Below are 23556 nucleotides of genomic sequence, written 5' to 3' on the forward strand. Positions count from 1 at the left end.
GGCCGTAATCAATCCAGCCAATCAGGACACTTAAACTGAACAAGCATAACAACCAACATTATCTCTTTTCATTAAATGCAAGAGTATCACAGCACACGCCTGCACAAAACAAATTAGGGCACGCCAAGGGTGCGGAGAAGCAACTGAATGCAATAACTTCACATTCAAAACGTATACTGCAATTGCTTTCAATAGAGTTACATTTTGGTACTGACAGAAGTAATAACTTTTTACATAAAAAGTCTTGTTTAACTGTTATTGATCTGCAGCAGTTCAGGGCCATCAGTTTTAGGTAATAACAAGCAATACACTGTGTGTGCTCTTTGATCATTAAGATTTTAAAGGAAAGCTCCAGGCAAATGTAAAAATCTCTATTTAGTCTAATTAATTGGGAGAAAAAGACTAAACTTATTTCTAATCTATGCTAACTTTACATGTAATGAATTACTGTATATCTTATCCTTTATGGAAATTTCAATGATTCCCTGTTCATCAGCTGATATTTCAACTTGCGCCGCACCTTTCTGACATCACAGACTGGTGCATGCTGGGCATGTGATGCCAGAAGGGGGAAGTGCCACCGGGTGCTGTGGCCAGGCCCCTTACTTAAATTAGAAATGTCAAAGTGCAGAGGAGGCATTTGGCAGGAGGCTGCCCCAAGAGGCGGGAGCATTTTTTTTTCAAATCTGATCCAGCACTGTAATGGTTGGGGGAAAAGACATATACTTGCTGGCTCAAAAATTGTCATACTCTTCACTCTACAAAACCATTCAAAAATAACCAGGGACTAGCTGCGCAAACATAAGTGTAGTACCCTCTTTCTAGTGTGCTACATGTAAAAAGGTTTAGTTGTTAGTGTAGGTAAATTGGCTTGGCTGAGAGCCAGGCCTGGTTTGTGAATCTGGTTCAGGAATTAGTGACTCAGGGACTGGATGACTCATCCTGACAGCTCTTCTGGTGCCTCCCCCTGTTCTCTGGAACATTGGAGAATGTTCTAGACATAGTGGGTGGAAGCTAGGGGGGCTGTTAGGAATATTTAAGAGGATCTCAGCCAATCCTCAGTAAAGAGGCTGTCAGGGGGCAGGCCTCCTCATAAATAAGCATGAGTCATGGCAGCAGGGGCAGTCAGGTGGAAAATTGAGATGGAGTACTGAGGAGGCTGTCGGTGGCCCTTGAAGGTGCCCCCTAGTCTGGGGGCTGACCTCAGGCTTGGGGCTCAGTGCTACTGCTGGAAGATTCCCCTACAACACACAGAGTAAACCCTTCCTGGAGGCATGGGAGCAAGGAGAGAGGACAGAAGGAGAACGGATCTCCTGAGAGTCAGCTGGGTGGGCTGGTGAATGTCAGTCTGGAGGAATTTGGGGATAAGTTAGCCTGGAGGGCTAGTAAAAGGGGCAGCGGTAGCCAGTTGGGTTGCCTGAAAAGGTGGTGCTGTGATCAGTGACCACGGAGAGGAAGTGCTGGGAAAGTGTGAGATGTGTCCCTGTATATCCTCTTCAAAAATAGGGGCTGAGAGTCCCTGGCTATAATGGGCCTTTGATACAAAATGACTACAGGGTAACATAGCTGGGTTCTGCCAGCAAGAGTGTGCTGGAGGAAGAAGAGGAACAGTATATAGAGACTGTATATAAGAAGAGTTTCCCTGAAGTTTATTCTGAAGTCAAATAGGTATCTCATAACCTCCCATCCCTTTCCAAGTTATATCTCTCAATAAAAACCAAAGTCATGGACTGTTCTCTGACTCTGGAGTTACTGTGGAGATTTGGTGTACCTGGCTGTGCAGGGTGGGGGATCCAAGTTACTTGTGGGGGCTTCGTCTGGGATATTGCCCACGGCAGATTCATCAAGCCAGAGGACTGTGCTTTGCTCCAGGACCACTGTGAGGGTTGAAACCAGGGAGACAGACTTATGTTCTCTGCCTATTTGTGACTGTGTGCTAAAATTGAGTGCCATTGTCCATAGCAACTGGCGGAAGCTGCTGTCAAGATAGTGCTGCTCAGTTGCCCCAACTGCGGCTGGAATGGACACTATGTACTATGTACTAAAAACCTACTATTCAGTAAGAACTGTGCTATATGCTGCCACTCGTGACAATCAAAGCAGGCAATCGTGCCCATGGATTACAAAATGTTCAGCAGTCTGCTTAAAGCTGGAGAAAGTGACTGTATGCTGCAATGTCCTTCTGAGAACAGTAAAGTGTGTGCCAGACTGTCTGCTGTTGCTCATGGTGATCAGGGTAAGCCAGCGGGTGTTTGCAGAAGGGGGTCTATCAGTTGCCCAACCATTACTAATTTTAAGGACTGTCCTAAACCTGCTAACTACAGTGTGACATGTGTTACAGACATTGCTGTTGCTCATAGCAAACACAGTAAATGCTTGCTGCCACCTGCTCTCAGTTGCTCAGGCACAGTCTATGCTGAGCGGCATCTCTTGACAAGTTCTGCAAGTCTCAGTATGTACATTAAAACCATCAGTGTACTGCCTGTGCCTGCATGTTTCAGTTCTTACCAGAGCTGTGGGCTCCAGCCAGTCTGGAGGTTTGGGGGCAGAGCCACACCCCAGAGGAGACCCAGTGTGCTCTGCTTGCGGAGAGAGAGGAGCAAGAGAGCGGACAGTGCATGTGTGTATCCAGCGCTGACCTGGTTGCATGACATGCAGGAGGTGACACTATTGGACACCGGTGTCCAATTGGAGCATCAAGGGGAATTTTCCCTTGGAATGATTGAGGGGATGGTGAGGCTGTGTCTACTGTGTCCTGGATGCAGGAGACCAACCACGGTGATCAGTGCCTGGATCTGTTGTGGGCACTGTGATGAGCTGCTCCCCATGCTGACGGCCAGCGAACAGGAGCCACTTAATTACAGTGTGGATCTGCGATCAGGTCTCTGCACAGAACAGCCGTGGAGGTCCCGGAAGTTCGGAGCAGGCCTTGGAGCAACTGCTAAAGGTAGGGTTGAGTCTGAGGCTGGTGACTCCCCTGCAAAGACAAGTGACATCGGGAAAGAGAGCTGGAAGTCCGCCTTAGCCTGTAGCACGGTCAGGGAGCTGGTACCTATAAATACTGCCCAGCAGGAACTAGACGCTGTCCTTGAAATGCCGGCTGCACCCATACACTCTGCCAACCCACCTAGAAGGAGCCAGTGCAGGAGGGTGACTCGTCCTCAGGTGAGCCAGAGGGGGGTGGCAGTTTTAGGGCCATAGACTGGGGGTCACCCATACTGCAGGCAGAATTTCGGCACTTGAATGATGAATTTACAGACTGGTCATCTCACAGTAGCTCGGAGGAGGAGTGGGAGTGGAGGTACTCTCAGGAGAAGGTGGAAGTGCTGTCTGAGGTGATGGATGCACCAGAATCATCTGAAGGGACTGAAGGATCTGTGCAGGCCCCAGTTTGTGTAAGGTGGAAATTCCCCAACAGACTCTCTACCACCCAGACCAGAGCAGCTAAATACAGGCAGTGGGTAGTGAGGTCACCCAAAGCCTGCATTCTCCCTGGAAAAAGGCAAGCCTCTGGAACTGCCAAGGTTTTCAAGGTTCCAGCGGGAGATGGAGAACAGCTCTGGTGTGGGGTCTGGAATACCCCTATGCCCCCCTGACATCATGGACATCATTGAGGACTCCTGGGGACAGTGGGAGGATGACCTGGTGTGGGAGTACATGCCTGTCCCCAAACCCTTGTGGGGGCCTCATAGTGACCAAGCTTGGATCCGGTTTCAGGACATTCAGCAGGAATGGCAACTGGGAAGAGCTATTTACAAAGACAGGCCACCAATAGCCACTCTGCCGCTGTTGGAGGAACTGACAGGAACCTGAGGAGATTGCCCAACCCTCAGCTACCTGCAAAGAAACCGATGTGAATGGTTCAGCTCACAGGTAACCTACAAGGACAGGATTGCTGCCTTTGTTGCTCTTTTCTTATGGACTAGGCTGGCCTAACACCTTGACCTGATCCTGATGGATGTCTTGTTCTTGATGAAGAACTTTGGATGAGGCCTAGTATCCTGCTACTACTACTTTGCTAAAACTTGGAGGGGCTCCTTTTACTAGAGACTCATTGAAAATGTTTTCTGCAAACAACCCCCTGCAGATAGAATGTACAAATAGTAAAGTTTAGTGATAGGAATGGGTTTTCCTTGTTCTGTTCTGCAGGTATCGTTGTGGACGGCTGTCCCCCTGCTTCGTGATGGACTCTGCATTTTTCCTGTTTGCTGGGAGAGCTTCCCTCTAGGGCAGTGATGGCGAACCTTGGCACCCCAGATGTTTTGAAACTACATTTCCCATGATGCTCAACTACAATGCAGAGTGCATGAGCATCACGGGAAATGTAGTTCCAAAACATCTGGGGTGCCAAGGTTCGCCATCACTGCTCTAAGGTAAGGTGCTCCAGCTGAAGTATAATATGTCTTATATTGTGTTCATTGTGTAAACTTCATGGACCTGTAGCTAGGATGAATGTATGCTGTTTATATCTAAACCTATCTACATATATTTTATTGGAAATGCCTATTTTTGCTATTACTATATATTTGTATATAGCCCCTTCCAAGTTGTTTCCCTTTTCTCGTCCCCTGTTTTCTTATGGGATGCCCTGTTTTTCTCCTGGGCTCAGGAGTGTGTCTTTTTTTCTCAGCCGCGGGGACAGGCCCCCTAAGAATCCATATCAGACCTATAATTTGAGCATGCAGCCTGGCTGGCCAGGAAAGGAGAGAGGACAAACTATACCAGCTCACATGCCCACAACATGGAACAAGGACCACAACCCTGGTCGGGGCTAGTAGGGGCCTGTGGATGTTTAAATTATCAGAATCTGGAAGCCCACTTTAATAATAAGGGGGCCCCCAAGATACCACCCTCCATGTGAATGAGTAAAGGGTACATAGTACCCATACTCAAAAACACGGATGCAACCTAGAAATAAAGACACCCAAATGTTTGAAATTTGTCCCTTAGGTCTCATGTGTGGGGCTTAACAATTTGGATGCTTAGTCCCGAGTCACTGACCTGAGCCAGCTGATTGTGCCCTGCCACAGTGCCCACACAGCTCCAGTGGCTGAGTAAGTGATAGCAGGTACTGGGTTCAATAGTCCATGTATGGCTGGAGGAGCGAAGAGGAGGGAGTGCTCACGGCCACCGAATTCCGCTAGAGCGGTGGTCAGAGGAGACAAGATGTGCACAGCACACAGCATGCTGAAGAAGCCACTGCTAGCACAGAGGAGGAAAGCAGAGGGGTTCCTACAGCCATGCAGCTGGGGGATCCTGTGCCTACACAGTTCTTTGAAGGGAAGTAACCCACCTCCACAAAGTGCCTTATTGAGCACATACTGGAGAACATGTTAGCTTCCCACATAGCCCTCATACACCTGACCTTGCTGCCAGCCCTACCCCACCACATTAACTGGGTAAACAGACTCTATTTCTTCAGATATCAGAGTTACTTGACAAACAACTCGCTAAAACTGCAACACAAATTACTTTTGACATCAAAGCAGATTTAAAGGATCTACCAGGTTGCAGCTATAGAGAATAAGATGAAGACATCAGTAGCATGGGCCAATCAAAATGCAGGACCTACGGGAACAATTGTATTGATATCGTGTTGTTTTTCTTTATTTTTTAAAAGAAAAAAGTGGAAAGTTCCCCACGGGGCTTTTTAGCAGTAAACAAGAGTCAAATATTTTGTAAAAAAATCACAGATTTTTTATTATTATTTCAAAGGATGGTTAGACACAAAACATATATAAAAAATTAATTAAAATATGAGCTCTGGTATATACAAGGCGAGACAAATTAGGGTAGGAAAGGTTATACATCAAGAGTGATACATTGTTACACTTGAAAATGCACTATCCGATGTATGGAAATGCCCCAATGCATTTCGACCTAAAAGGTTATGGTCTTCTTCAGGGGACCCTTACATTTCTATAAATACATCAAGAGATGGAGAAAATGGATGGAGAAAATCTAGATTATATACTGAGTTAACATTGGAACTTTCCACTTTTTTCTTTTCAAAGATTGAAATTGGGGTGTGCAGCCCTCTCTGACTCGCATATATGTGTTGCTCTATGCTATTGTTTTTCTTCATTTTTAAACTCTATCCTCGCACCCCCGTGTGCCCCTCAGGACGCACTCTGGCATGATCTGTCACCCGCCGTGTCCACCAGACATGGCCAATGACAAATCACTGTACAATTCCAGTACCATGTGATTGCTGTGGCCAATCACAGCAGATCACATGACAGTTCTACACAATGAAAGGCTTTGTTACATGCTTTTCATTGTGTACTGTTTTGATGAGCTCTGTGACAGATTACAGTCAGCACATGATACAGACAGGGCCAATCACAGCCCATCTGTACCATGTGATTAGCTGTGGCCAATCATAGCTAATACAAATAGTAAACACTGAATGAGCAGTTTTCATTCAGAAAAAAAATGATTGCTTTTAACTTTAAAATGCACAGTTATAAGCAATCAAAGTGTGTAAAAAAAAAATCCTGATCACCTCCTCAGAGTAGTACAGTGTTACTGTGGTAACACTGTATTGCTCTGGTCACTAAATGTAAATAAAAGAAAAAGAAAAATATGTAATAAAAAAAAAAAAAAAAATAGAAAAAAAAAAAAAAAATATATATATATATATATTTTTTTTACATACTGTTACCAGTCAGTGTCCCTGATTTCTGCTACACTATTTATATGATGACGCTGTACTGCACTGGTGACAGTATGCAAAACATTTTTTAAAAATTTTGAAAAAAACATTTAATTTAAGTTCCTAATTTTTCAAAGGAATTGTGACAAAAATACAACTTCAAAAAACTTGCCATGTCTCTTACTAAATACTTTGACTGTTTACTTTCATAAAAGGCCATCAGTACATCAGGATTGATACATTTTCAGATATACCTGTATATACCATAGTTTGTGGACTATATAACTTTCCTACAGACTAAATAAATAATATAAACTGATTTGGGAAATTTTCAAAGAAATGTAGCAGTATAAATTTTGGCCTAAATCTATGAAGAAAGATTATTTATTTGCAAAATTTTATAACAGAAACAAAGAAAAGAGTGTTTTTTCAAAATTTTCTGTCTTTTTTCCTTTATTTGGCAAAAAATAAAAAATAAACAATCGTGATTAAATACCACTGAAAGAAACATCCATTTATGTGAAAAAAATTATAACAATTTCATATGGGTACAGTGTTGCATGACCGCGCAATTGTCATTCAAAGTGTGACGGTGCTGAAAGATTCTGTTTTTTTCCTTCTCCTTTGGCTCTTTACCAGGGACCTGGAATACTCCAATTCTTTTGGGTGGCCTCCCGATCGAGTGTCTACAGATGGGATTGTCGGGGAGTGGTAAATGATGGCTTATCTGTAGATCTGTTCCCCTCTTTGACCCATTTGTATGGCTAGTCAACACTCTCAATTGTTACATTTTATCTCCCATAATAATAATATTCTCCTGGTAACCTGTTTACTCTTCATGTGCCGCTCAGGCTCCGTGGATAAGGGGTGTAAAGGCGGGTACCTCTGCATCTGCTGCTGAGAGTGCCAGCAGGGGATGGAGCCCGTCCCAGCTCCTGCAGTGGCTCAAAGAGGAAAGGGGTGATCTCTGATGCCACACATCTAAGGAATCCTATGGAGGTGGATAGAGTGGCAACCTCAGCCTGGACTCCGACCAGGCCACGCCCCCAATGTGTATCTTGGTGATAAATAATATTCTTCCACAAGGTCTCAATTCTCCTGTCACATATTCTAAGGCCTTATAGTAACCCAAAAGGTGGATATGGTTCTTCTACCAAAAACACTTTTTTCAGTTTTCATTTAATCACTCCTTTATTCATAACCAAGGTTTTACCTTGCATATGCGGTAGATAAAATGAAAGGAGTGTCCTTTTTCTTTAGTCCAAGAGATTAGGGATCAGAAGGTAGATACCTTATGTTTAAAGATCATTTAGGGGATGAACTATGTACCCTGTTTTCCTATTCTGCCCTACATAGGGTCAGTACCCCTTTTTCTCACAAATCTTCCACCATCTGCTACCACACATGGAAGGTATTATTGTATCTTAAGGTGATGCTAATATAGCTAAGACCTCTTTTCCTAACTCAAAAGAACCTCTAGTACTAACACAAATATATCTGAACTTTCTGCATTTCCTGTACCTACAGTAGCTGATATCCGGAAGGAAAAAAATCCTATTATGCGAGATAATAACACCCATTATTCACACCAGCATGCTACCTACAGTACTTGAGATTAGATCATGTTTTTGTCCCTACAGGGTTAGTTTGGAAAATCTTAAAGGTGCCATCCAGGACACAGCCTGGTCAGATCATTCTATGGTTCTAATGCCGTGTACACACGATCGGAATTTCCGATAGGAAATGTTCGATGTGAGCTTGTTGTCAGAAAGTCCGACCGTGTGTATGCTCCATCGAACATTTGCTGTCGGAATTTCCGCACACAAATGTTTGAGAGCAGGTTCTCAAATTTTCTGACAACAAAGGAAAGTCCGATCGTGTGTACACAAGTCCAACGCACAAAAGTCCACACATGCTCAGAATCAAGTACGAGACAGAAGTGCTCGGTCTTGTAAAACTAGCGTTCGCAATGGAGTTGACACATTCGTCACGCAGCAAATTTTTTAATCTTTCAATGCAGCGCATTCTCTTCTTCTTTATAATGCTAGAATAATGAAGTTGCTTTGCTGCTGATATTCACACAGAGTTCTGACAAACTGATTTTTTTTTATATTTCTCATGATCTCATGAATAATCTTTGTTTTTGTAGGTTTTTTTATCAAGATCTCCAGAATAATCTTTTTTTTTATTTTTTATAGTGATCTCCTTTTTTAAAAAAAAAATTCTCCAGATCTCCAGAATAAAATTTTTTATTTTATTTTTTTTTCTAGTGATCTCCATAATATTTTTCTTGTTTTGTGTGTCAAGTTACCATGACACCATTATTATCTTGTATTTTTTTACCTTAAATAGGTTGGTTGGTGTTGGTGTCCTTTGTTAATTTGACATTGTATTTTTGAAATGTACCTGCCTACTCACAAACAAACTGTCCTTTTTGAAGTAAAACACAGCCAAGTATTTGTCCAAGCCAAAAATTTAAATTTATTAGGGGTCCTAACAAAATAAAGAGGAAGACATTGCTGGAGAAACAGTTGGAATTGGTGAAGCCTTTGTACCCCAGGGCAGACATCAATTATTTGACAGGCCAAATTGGTAACCTGAGGAGTCCATTTAATAGGGAGCACAATACGGTCCAGGACTCCAAGAGATCGGGAGCACTAGCAGATGACATATATGTCCCCAGGCTGTGGTCTTACCACAGCCTGCATCTTTTGCCAGACCACACCAAACTCAAGTCATCACTCTCAACACTTCCTTCCACGCTTTCTTCCAGGCTGATGTCATGGGTTGGGTGGCTGTGTTGTTGGAGGTGTGGCTGGAGGTGGTGGAGAAGCAATATGGTCCAACTCACACAGGTGGGTTTTAGTTGTGAGTTGGCCCCTCATCCCCTTGTTTAGGGCCTGAATTATTATCTCCTCACACATGAAATGTTGGCCCTCCTCCATTTCTTCCAGTTTACTGGCTGTCAGACAGCCATAATACTCTGGGCCACCAGGGGCTGTTATGAGGACAGCAGTAGCCTGCCAAATCAAAACAGTCACTGACCCCTCCAGGTTCTTTGCCTTCCTGGTCCTTTTTTTTGAAAGGCGGAGGGGAGAAATCTGGGATTTGGTCAGGCTGCTGGGCACGGCCACCTCCTGGCTGCCACTTTCCACGGCCACCTCCTGGCTTCCACTTTCCATGGCCACCTCCTGGCTGCCACTTTCCACGGCCTCCTCCTGGCTGAGACTTTCCTGTGTATGAAAATGGGACATAGTTTTAGTTTTTGGCCATCAATCACACACAATTATGAGCTCATGGCTGTTGAAAATTGAAAGTTAACAAATAGAAAAGACTATCATTCTGACCTGAGCATTTTTCTGTTTCAATAAGTTTATTGAGTTTCTTGGGTAAATAAGAGAATTATAACAAGCTTGTTGATCGTCCACGCAGAGGCTAGAGACGTGTAAAAATTACCAATGATCAATATCGTTCACAATTATCCTATGACATAGTGAAAATAGGGGATGGTATCAAAAATGACTACTGCATAAAATGCCATGTCCCCAAATTAATCGCTGAAGGGGTGGCTCTTCTCCAGCAACACCACTCCATAGGAGGCAATGGTAGGAGTCAGAATAGTGAGAAACCAGAAAAAAATCGAGACGAGCAAAAAGGCAGAGAGAAGGGGTCATAGATAGAAGAGGGGGGAAAAGGAACAGGAGAACTCGGACACGGTCGCCTCACAGAAGGGAGTCAGACAAGTCCCAAACAGGATACTTGAAGTGTGGGAAACTCATAAGAGATTCATGGTTCCCAAATTTTGAGAAATTTGGCATGTTAGTCATTCACAATACTGGACACTCATTCCTGAAGTAACATAGCCGTCATGTGTGTCCTCACCCTTGGAAAGCTACTGGTTGGGTCTTCCAGGCTTGAGCAATAGTTCGTTTAGCTGCTATAAAGAGGTAAGTGGCCAGCTTCTGCTGTGGAGCGAACAAACCAGGTATTGGACAATGTAATAGGGCTAGCTTAGTGTCCCTTTGGACTGTTAGATGGAAAAGTGTCTGCAGTAAGCCAAAAACCCTAGACCAGAACCCCACCAGTCTTAAGCAGGACCACCAGGTGTGTATGACATCACCCCGCTGTCCACAATTGCAGAAGCATCTATCAGTACTTCCCGGGAAGACCTGAGCTGTGCAGGCCAGGGCCCAGCACCATCGGAATAGGACTTTATATGCTGCTGCTAGGGTGTTTGTATTAAATGAGCATTTGGCCACCATTCTCCAGGCCTTACTCCAGTCTTCCAGGTCCATGGGGGCCTGGAGGTCCCTTTCCCATTGGGCCATATAAGAGAGGGGTGCTGGTGATGGACGCCCATTCAAAGATGCATAGATAGCCGACATGAGGCCAGGGACCCAGGGGCATGCTGACATGCATGTTCAAAAAAGGTCTTTTGAAATGGGTAAGTGGACGTGCGGCACAAGGCAGTAATCCAGTGTTTTAATTGAAGGAAGCGATAATGCACTCTAGCTGGTGCATTGTGTGTTTCTCGGATGGTCTCCCAGGAAAGAAAGGAGTGGGAGGAAAGAAAGTTTTGAACCCATGGGTAGCCATGAGAGAGCCACCAAGAGAATGCCTGATGCTCCTCAAGGCCTGGGGGGGAAAAGAGGATTGTGAGTGATGGGGAGTAGTGGTAAAAAGGACATCAAATTACAAGGGTAGCGAACTGACTCTCAAATCTGCAAATCTGAAATTAGTGATTAATAATAACATCTAGTTAACATCATTCAATTTTTGACAAGAAATATGTTGAACAATGCTATACCTGTCTCAAGCTGGGCTCCTCCACATATTCTTCCTGGGTGGAAGGCCCAGGTTGGACTTCTGAAGCCTCATCTGATGTGGAAGGAAGTATGGAAGGAAGTGTGGAAGGAAGTGTTGACAGCGACGGCCTGGGTTCACTCTGGTCTGACAAAAAACGCAGTCTGTCATAGTACCAGAGCCTGGGGACATAAACGTCATTTGCTGATCTCATGGAATCCTGGACCTTCTTGTGCTCCCTATTATATGTGCTCCCCAGGCCACCAATTTTGGCCTTCAAATAGGGGATGTCTGCCGTGGGAGTCACCGTATTCTCAGTGTTTGACTTGCCACAGACACGGCAGCTCCCTGTACATGTCTATGAAGTTTGGCAGGAAGTCTGGGTCAGTAAATGTATCCATTTTCTCTGCAAGACACAACACAAGACAAACCCTAATGTCAGGCTCAACTCTCCTAATCTTGTCCCAATCTATAACAGTATAGGCCACTAACCACTGATGCCCCAAGTTAAAATTGTACCTTCGTTTGCACAACCAGCACTTATGCTACTCTGTCTTCCGCTCACAGATCATACGTACGACGCACGCGTGCTATGCTTTATATACATTGAGCATGCATGAAACTCTGCCCCTGATCTTCCTTCTAGTGTACTCCCTGCCCCTTCGCTTTTGGCGCAGTGGGAGAGCACATGGCGGAGTGACAGTAGGTGCGTGATAATAGCAGCAATGAGGAGGACGACGAAAGCCCGGAGCAAGGCAATTCCTGATCCAGGAGGAGATATAAAGCCTCAAATATGTCCTTTGTACAGATGGTGGAGATGGTGGACATCTTGAAGAGGGATGAATATGATGGGAAGTATGGATCGTACAGCAACCCAAATGTGAGAAAGGCCAAGATCATGACTAAAGTTGTGAGAAATCTGCACAGGAATTTTGGGGTACGACGATCCAAGGAGCAACGCTGGTCAGACCTGAAATTGAGGGAGCAGGATCAGTACAGAAGGATCAAGAAAGTGCTGCAAAAAAGTAAGTATTTGTCGTGTGTTCCTATTATTTTGTTTTTACTCTAGTGCTGCTCCATGTGCTTTTCTTTACTGTTGTACAGTTTAAAATGGCAAGTTTCAGGTTCGTAGGCACAGTAATTGTTCGTAGTAAACATTGTTTGTTCGCCCACTAATACAATGTTTTTGTCAGATGCAGGTTAACTACATTTGTTCATGCCTATTTGTATTGAAATAAGTTTAGTACATTGTTGTCTAGATGGGTTTGTAACCAGAATGAAATTCAAACTAGATTCAGTGTAAGGAGAGGCAGCTGTTTACACATCTGGATGCAGGAGCACTAGTGTGGGACACCAGAACACCCTTTTTGGGGTGCCCCACACAAGTGCTCCAGTGGATACTAGGGATCTCTCCATATGTGAAACTTTAATAACAAAAAAGGTAAGTATTCCAGCTTTAGAAAGACAAAAAAACATGTTTTCAGCTTTGAACTCTGCCAAAACAGACAATTGTATGACACTTCCAAGCAAAGTTTCATATTCCTATTTCTTGCCTCAAATACCTGTGTGCTAAGTATACCTTTTTTTATTCACATGGGGAGAAAAGAATTGGGACATCTGAAGACACCACAAACCCCACTACTCATGAAGAAGGGGAAATCCCCACACACCTTGAAGAAGATGTGGAGGGAGAGGTTCATGAAGTGGGCAAAATAGTGACCACAACAGGTCAGTGTCTGAGACCACAGCTTCAGGTAATAGACGTATGCCTGCATATTTATAATACATGGTGTGTTTTTTTATTTTTAAGTGATGTGGATGTTGTGGAAGAAGTAACTCATTTCAACAGTGCAAGTGCACAGATCCTCATCGATGAGATCATGGTGTACAATCGGGATTTGGAGATGGTCAAGCAAAACATCAATGATGTCCAAAAAAAAATGAACAACATCATTGATGTTTTAGGCAGATTATAAAAACAACAAAAATTGTAAAGTTGCTTGTTGTATTTTATATTTTTTTACAAAATTTTTAAGTAATTTGAAAGCCAAATTTTGAAAGATGCACACAGTGTGTCAACATGTGCTATCTGCCATCACAGGATATCAATGTACACGTTTTGTGGGTGCAACCCCTTCCTCGCAACTAAAGTAGATGAGAGTAAGGGGTTGCACCCCCGAAACACATCCATTGATCCCCCATGATGGGAGCTAGTACATGTTGACATTAGCCATGGGATCAGGAGGGAAATCCACATTTTGACTCCCAATTTGTGTGCATCTTCAAAATTTGCCTTTTACAGAGGTGACATCACTGCATCTGATGAAGGCAAAATCAACACAGTTTTGACATACTAATGTTTCATATTGCCTTCACTTTATCAAAGTTGAACTTTGTAAGTTCCTGAGTTGTGTATGTTATGGATTTAAACAATGCATGTTTAGCCAAAAAAGGCTATATCTACTGTCAAACATAATTGTTACAAAACCAATGTTGGTTTGTTAAAAAAAAACTTTTATAACACACATGTGAATGTGCTTTGTGTAAAATGTTTTATACTCAACAATGTGTGGCTTCTTCTTTCAAATACCAGTTTTTGGAGTAAGTTGGTGTAGTTACAGTGACAGTGGGGGTTATTTACTAAAGGCAAATCCACTTTGCACTACAAGTGCACTTTCAATGCAGTTTCAGTGCACTTGTAGTGCAAAGTGGATTTGCCTTTAGTAAATAACACCCGCAGTGCTCTAAAATTTGCCCCAATCAGGCCATTTTAGGGACTACAAGCAATTAATTCATGAAGTTGAAAAAGATGATTATTTTTATCATGAATGCATTACATACATTAACAACAAAAACAAGGTGTGTGTGTGTAGCAGACTCACAACATAATAGCTGAAGAAGAGATTGTCACCTCATGTATCAAATAAGTTACGTTTGCACTATTGAAGTAAATGGCCAAAAATAAAAGGCCACTAGAGAACCTAGGAGACAGATGAGAAACACAAGCAGCAAATCAAATGAAATATGAGTTCAGTTTCTACATTTTTTTTTATTTTAAACATGTTTATAGATTCTCTGGCATATCAATGGCCCCCCTACCCGCAAAGTACTCTAGATACTTTTAGCGAACTTCGTGGGCACTTTGTGGGGGCAAGCCAGGATGGCCAGGTTCAAGAGCCATCAGAGTTCTTTGACCCAGTAATAAGCCGGCCTCAGTCCCAACTGAGGCCACATAGTTTGATGCATTTTTTAACAAAAAGTTATGTAATATGCAGCATTCAAAAACAATGTGATTGATTTTATATTCCGCCATGTTGATAGCTGTGAGAAATAGGCATAACTGGCTGGCCATTATTCCAAAGGCATTTTCCACCACTCTTCTGGCTCTGGCCAGCCGGTGATTAAAAACCCTCTGGTGGGGGTCCTCATCGGGAATGGCCGCAAAAGATGGTCCCCAGGGCAAAAGCTTCATCCGTGATGAAGACGAACGGGAGTCCCACCTTATTATGTTCAGAAGGTGGCAACTTCAAGCTGCCATTCTGGAGCCGTCTGAAAAACTCCATCTGGGAGATGACTCCACTATCCAACATCTGGTCATTTTTCCCCACGTCCACGTACAGAAACTCGTAAGTTGCCAACACCACCGCCAACAACACAATACTATTATACCCCTTATAATTATAATAGTATGACCCAGAGTTGGGGGGTGGGGCAACGCAGACGTGCTTCCCATCTATTGCCCCACCGCAGTTGGGTAAGTCCCACTGCTGGGCAAACTGGGAGGCCACAGTCTTCCATTCCTGTGGGTTTGAAGGAAACTGTGGAGTCAAACAAACTGGGAGGCCACAGTCTTCCATTCCTGTGGGTTTGAAGGAAACTGTGGAGTCAAACAAGAAAAAAAAAATAGTACTTTTGCAGATAAGCATTGCAAGCAGATTAGACACAAACATTATTGGCCATCATAAGTGTAACATTTCTTGAAATGAGTATTTAAAGACAAAAGTATAATAAGTCCACTTATCAGATTCCTCACCCCCTTTGATGGCCCATTGTAACAATTTTAGGGAGGGGGGTTTGGACAGGTAAACATCTCCACTTCATCGAGAGCTGAATGCATAAATAATGTGTGCTACTTTGGCCAGCCCCTCCTTACTTACACTATTAGCAGCCCACTGGACAGGTAAGAAGTGTCATAATACAAAATTACGAATACACATTGTACAAATTGAAGCACATGTTTACATTTTGCAATTACCTATCAAGATAATAGGAGAACAAAACTTGAAACAGTACCATTTTAAAGTATTTAGGCAGGCCCTTGCACTACATGCTTTGGTGAATTCAACCATAAATATGAACACAAAAGAGGTAGGTATAGTGTGTATGGGTTTGGCAAAGTCAGCAGATAGAGGATTAGTATTGGCTGACTTAGCACTTGGGGGCCCCAAAAGAAAAGCCTCTTGCACTCTGCCTGAATTTAAGGACAACAATAAAACATTTGGACACATTTTAGGGGGTGTTTAGGGTAATCACTACAATGGAGCTGACAAAATACATTGTTAAATGACTAGGCTAGATGTGTATGGGCCCAGGATAGCATGCTGGGGAGGTTAGTGAAGACAAATATGCATGAAGGAAAAAAAAGGAGCATTAAAAGCTTCCAGCATGCATGAGGACAAAGAGGACATTCACAGCATATTACAATCAGGGTAATTAAGGAATGATGAAATAAATACAATACATTAGCAAACATTAAATACATAGAATGTGATGTTAAAGGATAAAACTTACCTTAATATAGTCCTTCTGCAGGACCTGAATAATGGCAGAACAGGTCTCTGGAATAATGATTCCCAGAACCTTGGGGGAGATTCCAGTATCAACTTGATATCCTGGAGACTTCTCCCCATCACCAAGTAGCGCAAGGTGGTGACGAGCCTTTGTTGGGGAGTGATGGCTTGCCGCATGCAGGTGTCCTGCTTCATAATATAAGGGGACAGCAAACCCAACAGATGGTGAAAAGCAGGATCTGTCATCTGGAGATAATTCCTGAAATCATCAGAATTATTCACCTGGATCTCCCACAACAAAGGCATGTGCGAGAATTGGTCACGCTGGAGCAACCAATTCTTCGTCCATGAACTCCTCCTCACCCTGTTCATGGACTGGACTTGGGTCAAAGAAACACCAAGCCCAAGCACAGCATGAACACTATGACAAGAACGTACCCGCATCATGGCTTGAAAATGGTTGGCTGGTCAGAACGAACTAACAGAACACACTGAAAATCAGAAAGAACCTGAGAAGAACGATCTGAAAATCAGAAATGATTGGAGCAGAACGCACTGAAAAATAGAAGCAAACTATTAAATAGAATGCACTGAAAGACAGTAACGAACTGAGAACATGCACTGAAGAACAGATACAAACCTACAAGCACAAACTGACAAGCAGAAATGAACTGAAAAGCACGAGGTTGAAAAGCGCAAATCATCTCCAACCAAACCTCTACTAACACGAGATAAACACGAGATTAGCAGAAGGAGCCCAAAGGGTGGCACACTGGCTATTGAATTGCCTTTTTATAGTCCCGTCATACATGTTGTACGTCACCGCGTTCTTGATGTTTGAAATTTCTGACAACATTTGTGTGACCGTGTGTATGCAAGACAAGTTTGAGCCAACATCCTTCGGAAAAAAATCTAAGTTTTTGTTGTCGGAAAATCTGTGAAGGGGCCCTGTACCAAAAAGACAAAATTTTGTCTCTTGTATCTTTGCACTAAACGAGCTCTTGTTGTTTAAAAGGATATTCATCAGCAATGGGGGAGTTCTCTAACAGGGAATATATCCTGGAGACTAATGCCCCGTACACACGATAGGATTTTCTGACGGAAAATGTTCGATGGGAGCTTGTTGTCGGAAATTCCGACCGTGTGTAGGCTCCATCGGACATTTTCCATCGGAATTTCCGACACACAAAATTTGAGATCTGGATCTCAAATTTTCCGACAACAAAATCCATTGTATTAAATTACGATCGTGTGTACACAATTCCGACACACAAAGTTCCACGCATGCTTGGAATCAAGCAGAAGAGCTGCACTGGCTATTGTATTGAACATAATTTTTCTCGGCACGTCGTACGTGTTGTACGTCACTGCGTTCTTGACGTTCGGAATTTCTGACAACATTTATGTGACCGTGTGTATGCAAGACAAGTTTGAGCCAACATCCTTCGGAAAAAAAATCCAAGTTTTTGTTGTTGGAAAATCTGATTGTGTCTACAGGGCATAACAGGTTCCCCTGACAGAGCACAACACAACTAAAGTGACCACACTATTAAACTCTCACCGCTAATATAATAGTAGTTACCTGCTCCCTGCCACTCTTCTGATTCTGAGGCTCTAGCCGTAGCCTGTGTAAAGCATACAAATATTAAAACTATCCCACGGAAAATCACCAGAATGGATATCCCAGGGATGAAGATAGCAATTTAGGGCCAGAGGGGGCAATAAGGAAAGGAGTAGGTAAAAAACAATGCCAAAATTTTATTAATTTACCAAAACCACAAGTACATAAGGCCATATTACTTCTTAATGGAAGCTGAAAATCCTCGGTCCCCTGTAACCAACCATAAAACGGTATACAAGGTGTATTGATTACAGATGGTGTACCAATGTAATAGATAGATGGACAAAGACTAACAATACACATACAATAACAAACAAAGAACACATGCGGTGTAGGCACCTACAGTGATCCACACATGCATAGAAACCCCGATGGCTGAACGCCGATAAAAATGAATAAACAGGATAATAAGGAAATACAGGGGTGACTATGCATGTGTGGCCCCCGGGGATGCAATGAAGCTACATCTGGCTAAAAGAATACCACCATGAAAATTGGGCCACAGAGAATTAACCATAAATGAGGTGACAAATAGCGCTAAATAGGAGTCCTATTGGGACATGCTAGAGTTATTCAGAGTCACACAGTTGCAAAAAATATCTTTCTTAGGTATAATGCTACATTTTTATACACAGTAAATTCGTCCATAGAGCTTACGGGTGAAAATGACATCCCATGTTGTAACAGTTGGATATGTCTTTGGGCAAGAGGGAATGATGATAGGTTAATTACTGTCATGTCAGCTTTGGACATGACCTCATTACGTGTTGGATTTAATGGTTCCGGCTCCTTGTGCGCGAGCCTCCCGTTCGTTGCCTTGGAATATTCTCCCTTTGTCTCCTGTTTCCTGTTTTTTCTGAGGTAAAGTATTTACTGAGGGAGTGCAGGTTGGATTTTCCTCCACCCCCTCCTTCTCTAAAAATGTGACTGCTTTGTTAGTGCCATTCTCATCTGCAGAAGGAGGAGAACCATCCTGTCTATTTCTTGACTGCGATCTAAATCCCCTTTGTGACAAAGCACTCCTCCCCCTTCTGGCAGTTAAATCAAAAGCTTGATCTTTTTCAAAATCCAGTGTATCCCTTCTGTATTTGGATTGTTTTGTTGTCTTTAAATTCTGTTGTATTTTTTCTATTTCTTTTTTGAGGAGCTCATTTTGTCTAGTGTAATAAAATATGTAGCACTACCTCAGTCTCTATATGACAAACGATAAGCAAGGACATATAAATAGGTAGAAGAATAAATGCCCAAATGTTCAACGTAATAATTAAAATAATTAAGTCAGTGTAACCATATGGTGCAATATGCACAGAATACAGGGAATATGCAAAATAGACAAAATCAATGCAAACAATGTCACATGATAGTAAGGTGTCTAATAAATCCAAAACATCAAGCATAGACTGACACCTGCTAAATAACGTGAGAATATTATTCAAAATAAAAAAGTGGGTGTGTCAAAAAAGTGCGATGTGCACACAATAGAAAATATGCACAATATACAGACAATAAAAATTAATCATGTAATCCAATCAATCAAATATGTGAAGCATGGACTGACAACAAGTAGATAATAAATGTGAAGATACTAAAATGTATAAAAAGGAAACTCTCAATGTAGTTTCAAGTGCGACTCCAAAAAAATATATATAAAGTGCAATGTGCATATAATTCATAATGAGAAAGAATAGTATGTGGCGCTAGTCCATCCTAACGTACCTGACTGTAGAGCAGCGAGGTTAGCAATAACTTGTCAATCACCATCCATATATTCCTCCTATTACAAATAACGGGTGTGTGGCAATAAATTATAGCCACTAAACCAATAAATAACCTGCCTGCCAAATATAGTCAATAAATAAATAAAGTGACTTGTGCAAAAGTGCAAACACTAGTACAATAACCAAATCTCAAGGTAAAATAAATAATCAAAATAACATACTAGTGACTCTGAAAGCAGTCCAAAAATGTGAAAGTGCAAATATGCTAACATGTGCAAAAAAATATTATATGTGCAAAAAATATTTATATAAAAAGTTCTTGCGTGCTATAACATACAATGTATGACCCCGTCTTCTCTACAGTATGACAAATAAACCAATGTGCAAAAAAAATCATATGCAAAAAAAATTATAAATAGTAAAATGCACTTACAGATGTAAAAAATACCTCTACAACAATCAAAATATGAGCGTGAAATAAAACTAAGCGAATAGTGACATAAGTACAATAAATATTAAACACGCATCCTTTCAGTGTTAGATGCACAAAAAACACCAACAGAAAAATGAAAAAATGAATAAATAAGTGTAGTCCAAAGAAATGTGACAATGGTGCAATGCAATAAGTGACTTCAAGTGTTCCAAAAGTCTATTAGAGACGTGCAGATAACAGTGACTTTGTATTGTTCTTTGCTTCTGGTGCACACACCGATTGTACCCCCAGCCTCTCACCTCCAGTAGCGGCCCCCAGTGGGCCGAGTCAAGCAGGTGGATAGTGTTCTTATAGAGGGGATATGTCTCCTGCAGCAACAGCAACGGCATTCACCTTCTCTGTGGGGTGTCCGTGGATCTGGCTCTCCGCTTTACCTCTCTCCACTCATAGTAATCCCGGGACAGTGGTCAAGAAAAAAGGAATAGCTCCCATAGTGTAGTAATTAAAATACACGTTTATTGTAGCATTCGTAGTAACTTACATTAAAATAAACAGCGAGCAGTGTGAATAGTGTAAGGCTTCCGGGTTCGGCCGTCCCCGAGAAGCGTCGGCACCTGGCTCCTACTACCCTGATGCGTTGCGTCACACCACGTGACTTTATCAAAGGGATTTTTTCATTTTTCTGTTGGTGTTTTTTGTGCATCTAACACTGAAAGGATGCGTGTTTAATATTTATTGTACTTATGTCACTATTCGCTTAGTTTTATTTCACGCTCATATTTTGATTGTTGCAGAGGTATTTTTTACATCTGTAAGTGCATTTTACTATTTATGATTTTTTTTGCATATGATTTTTTTTTGCACATTGGTTTATTTGTCATACTGTAGAGAAGACTGGGTCATACATTGTATGTTATAGCACGCAAGAACTTTTTATATAAATATTTTTTGCACATATAATATTTTTTTGCACATGTTAGCATATTTGCACTTCCACATTTTTGGACTGCTTTCAGAGTCACTAGTATGTTATTTTGATTATTTATTTTACCTTGAGATTTGGTTATTGCACTAGTGTTTGCACTTTTGCACAAGTCACTTTATTTACTTATTGACTATATTTGGCAGGCAGGTTATTTATTGGTTTAGTGGCTATAATTTATTGCCACACACACCTGTTATTTGTAATAGGAGGAATATATGGATGGTGATTGACAAGTTATTGCTAATCTCGCTGCTCTACAGTCAGGTACGTTAGGATGGACTAGAGCCACATACACGTAAAAGCCAGTAAATTAGAATATTTTGAAAAACTTGATTTATTTCAGTAATTGCATTCAAAAGGTGTAACTTGTACATTATATTTATTCATTGCACACAGACTGATGCATTCAAATGTTTATTTCATTTAATTTTGATGATTTGAAGTGGCAACAAATGAAAATCCAAAATTCCGTGTGTCACAAAATTAGAATATTGTGTAAGGGTTAAATTTTGAAGACACCTGGTGCCACAAACTAATCAGCTGATTAACTCAAAACACCTGCAAAGGGCTTTAAATGGTCTCTCAGTCCAGTTCTGAAGCCTACACAAACATGGGGAAGACTTCAGATTTGACAGCTGTCCAAAAGGCGACCATCGACACATTGCACAAGGAGGGAAAGACACAAAAGGTTATTGCTGAAGAGGCTGGCTGTTCTCAGAGCTCTGTGTCCAAACACATTAATAGAGAGGCAAAGGGAAGGAAAAACTGTGGTCAGAAAAAGTGTACAAGCGATAGGGATCACCGCGCCCTAGTCAAGATTGTGAAAAAAAACCCATTCAAAAATGTGGGGGAGATTCACAAGGAGTGGACAGCTGCTGGAGTCAGTGCTTCAAGATCCACCACCAAGAGACGCTTGAAAGACATGGGTTTCAACTGCCGCATACCTCGTGTCAAGCCACTGTTGACCAAGAAACAGCGCGAAAACCGTCTCACCTGGGCTAAGGAAAAAAAGAGCTGGACTGCTGCTGAGTGGTCCAAAGTCATGTTTTCTGACAAAAGCAAATTTTGCATTTCCTTTGGAAATCGAGGTCCCAGAGTCTGGAGGAAGACAGGAGAGGCACAGGATCCACGTTGCCTGAAGTCTAGTGTAAAGTTTCCACCATCAGTGATGGTTTGGGGTGCCATGTCATCTGCTGGTGTCGGTCCACTCTGTTTCCTGAGATCCAGGGTCAACGCAGCCGTCTACCAGCAAGTTTTAGAGCACTTCATGCTTCCTGCTGCTGACCTGCTCTATGGAGATGGAGATTTCAGGTTCCAACAGGACTTGGCGCCTGCACACAGCGCAAAATCTACCCGTGCCTGGTTTACGGACCATGGTATTTCTGTTCTAAATTGGCCAGCCAACTCCCCTGACCTTAGCCCCATAGAAAATCTGTGGGGTATTGTGAAAAGGAAGATGCAGAATGCCAGACCCAACAACGCAGAAGAGTTGAAGGCCACTATCAGAGCAACCTGGGCTCTCATAACACCTGAGCAGTGCCAGAAACTCATCGACTCCATGCCACGCCGCATTAATGCAGTAATTGAGGCAAAAGGAGCTCCAACCAAGTATTGAGTATTGTACATGCTCATATTTTTCATTTTCATACTTTTCAGTTGGCCAACATTTCTAAAAAATCCCTTTTTTGTATTAGCCTTAAGTAATATTCTAATTTTGTGACACACGGAATTTTGGATTTTCATTTGTTGCCACTTCAAATCATCAAAATTAAATGAAATAAACATTTGAATGCATCAGTCTGTGTGCAATGAATAAATATAATGTACAAGTTACACCTTTTGAATGCAATTACTGAAATAAATCAAGTTTTTCAAAATATTCTAATTTACTGGCTTTTACCTGTTCTATTCTTTCTCATTATCCACTTACTGAGGTGTTGAGTGCACCCATTCATGTTGGCAGCTTTCTGTCTGGTACCACATTAGAGTGTTTGCTTAGGTTGTATATTGTATTTTGGAGGTTGTGGTTTTTGCGCATTAGTTCTTATATCCTTGATTTTCCATATAATTCATAAATATTGGACCGGCAGGAAAGAAATCAATCAAATAATGTCAGTTATTGCATTAAAAATGATACATGTCCATACAGCTGTGAACTGGTGGAAGAATAATAAACAAAGTGAGGTGAAAATAGTGCAGTCCAAACAACATGGAATGCGACTTCCAATGCGACTAATTCCAAATGTTAGCAAGGGAAAATCTTCTATAAGTGAAAAAAGGTGCAAGTGCAGTGGCAGCAGAATGCCTCTATACAGTTCATCCAATCTTGCTCCGATGTGCAGTGACTGTTTCCCCCAGCCTCTCACCTGTAGTAGCGGCCCCCAATGGGCCGAATCACGCTTAAATCAACAAGTAGGCAGCAATGCATCTACAGGCTCGGCTTCCAGGATCGGCTCACAATCCTAATTCCAACTCCCAGGAGGAGGGGGGAGTGTAAAACTGGCGCTCTCCCACACTCGTCCGGGAGAGCGCCAGTAGCGTTCTCACCGCT

The sequence above is a fragment of the Aquarana catesbeiana genome, linkage group LG04 (genome assembly GCF_042186555.1).
Source record: "Aquarana catesbeiana isolate 2022-GZ linkage group LG04, ASM4218655v1, whole genome shotgun sequence".
NCBI lineage: Eukaryota > Metazoa > Chordata > Amphibia > Anura > Ranidae > Aquarana > Aquarana catesbeiana.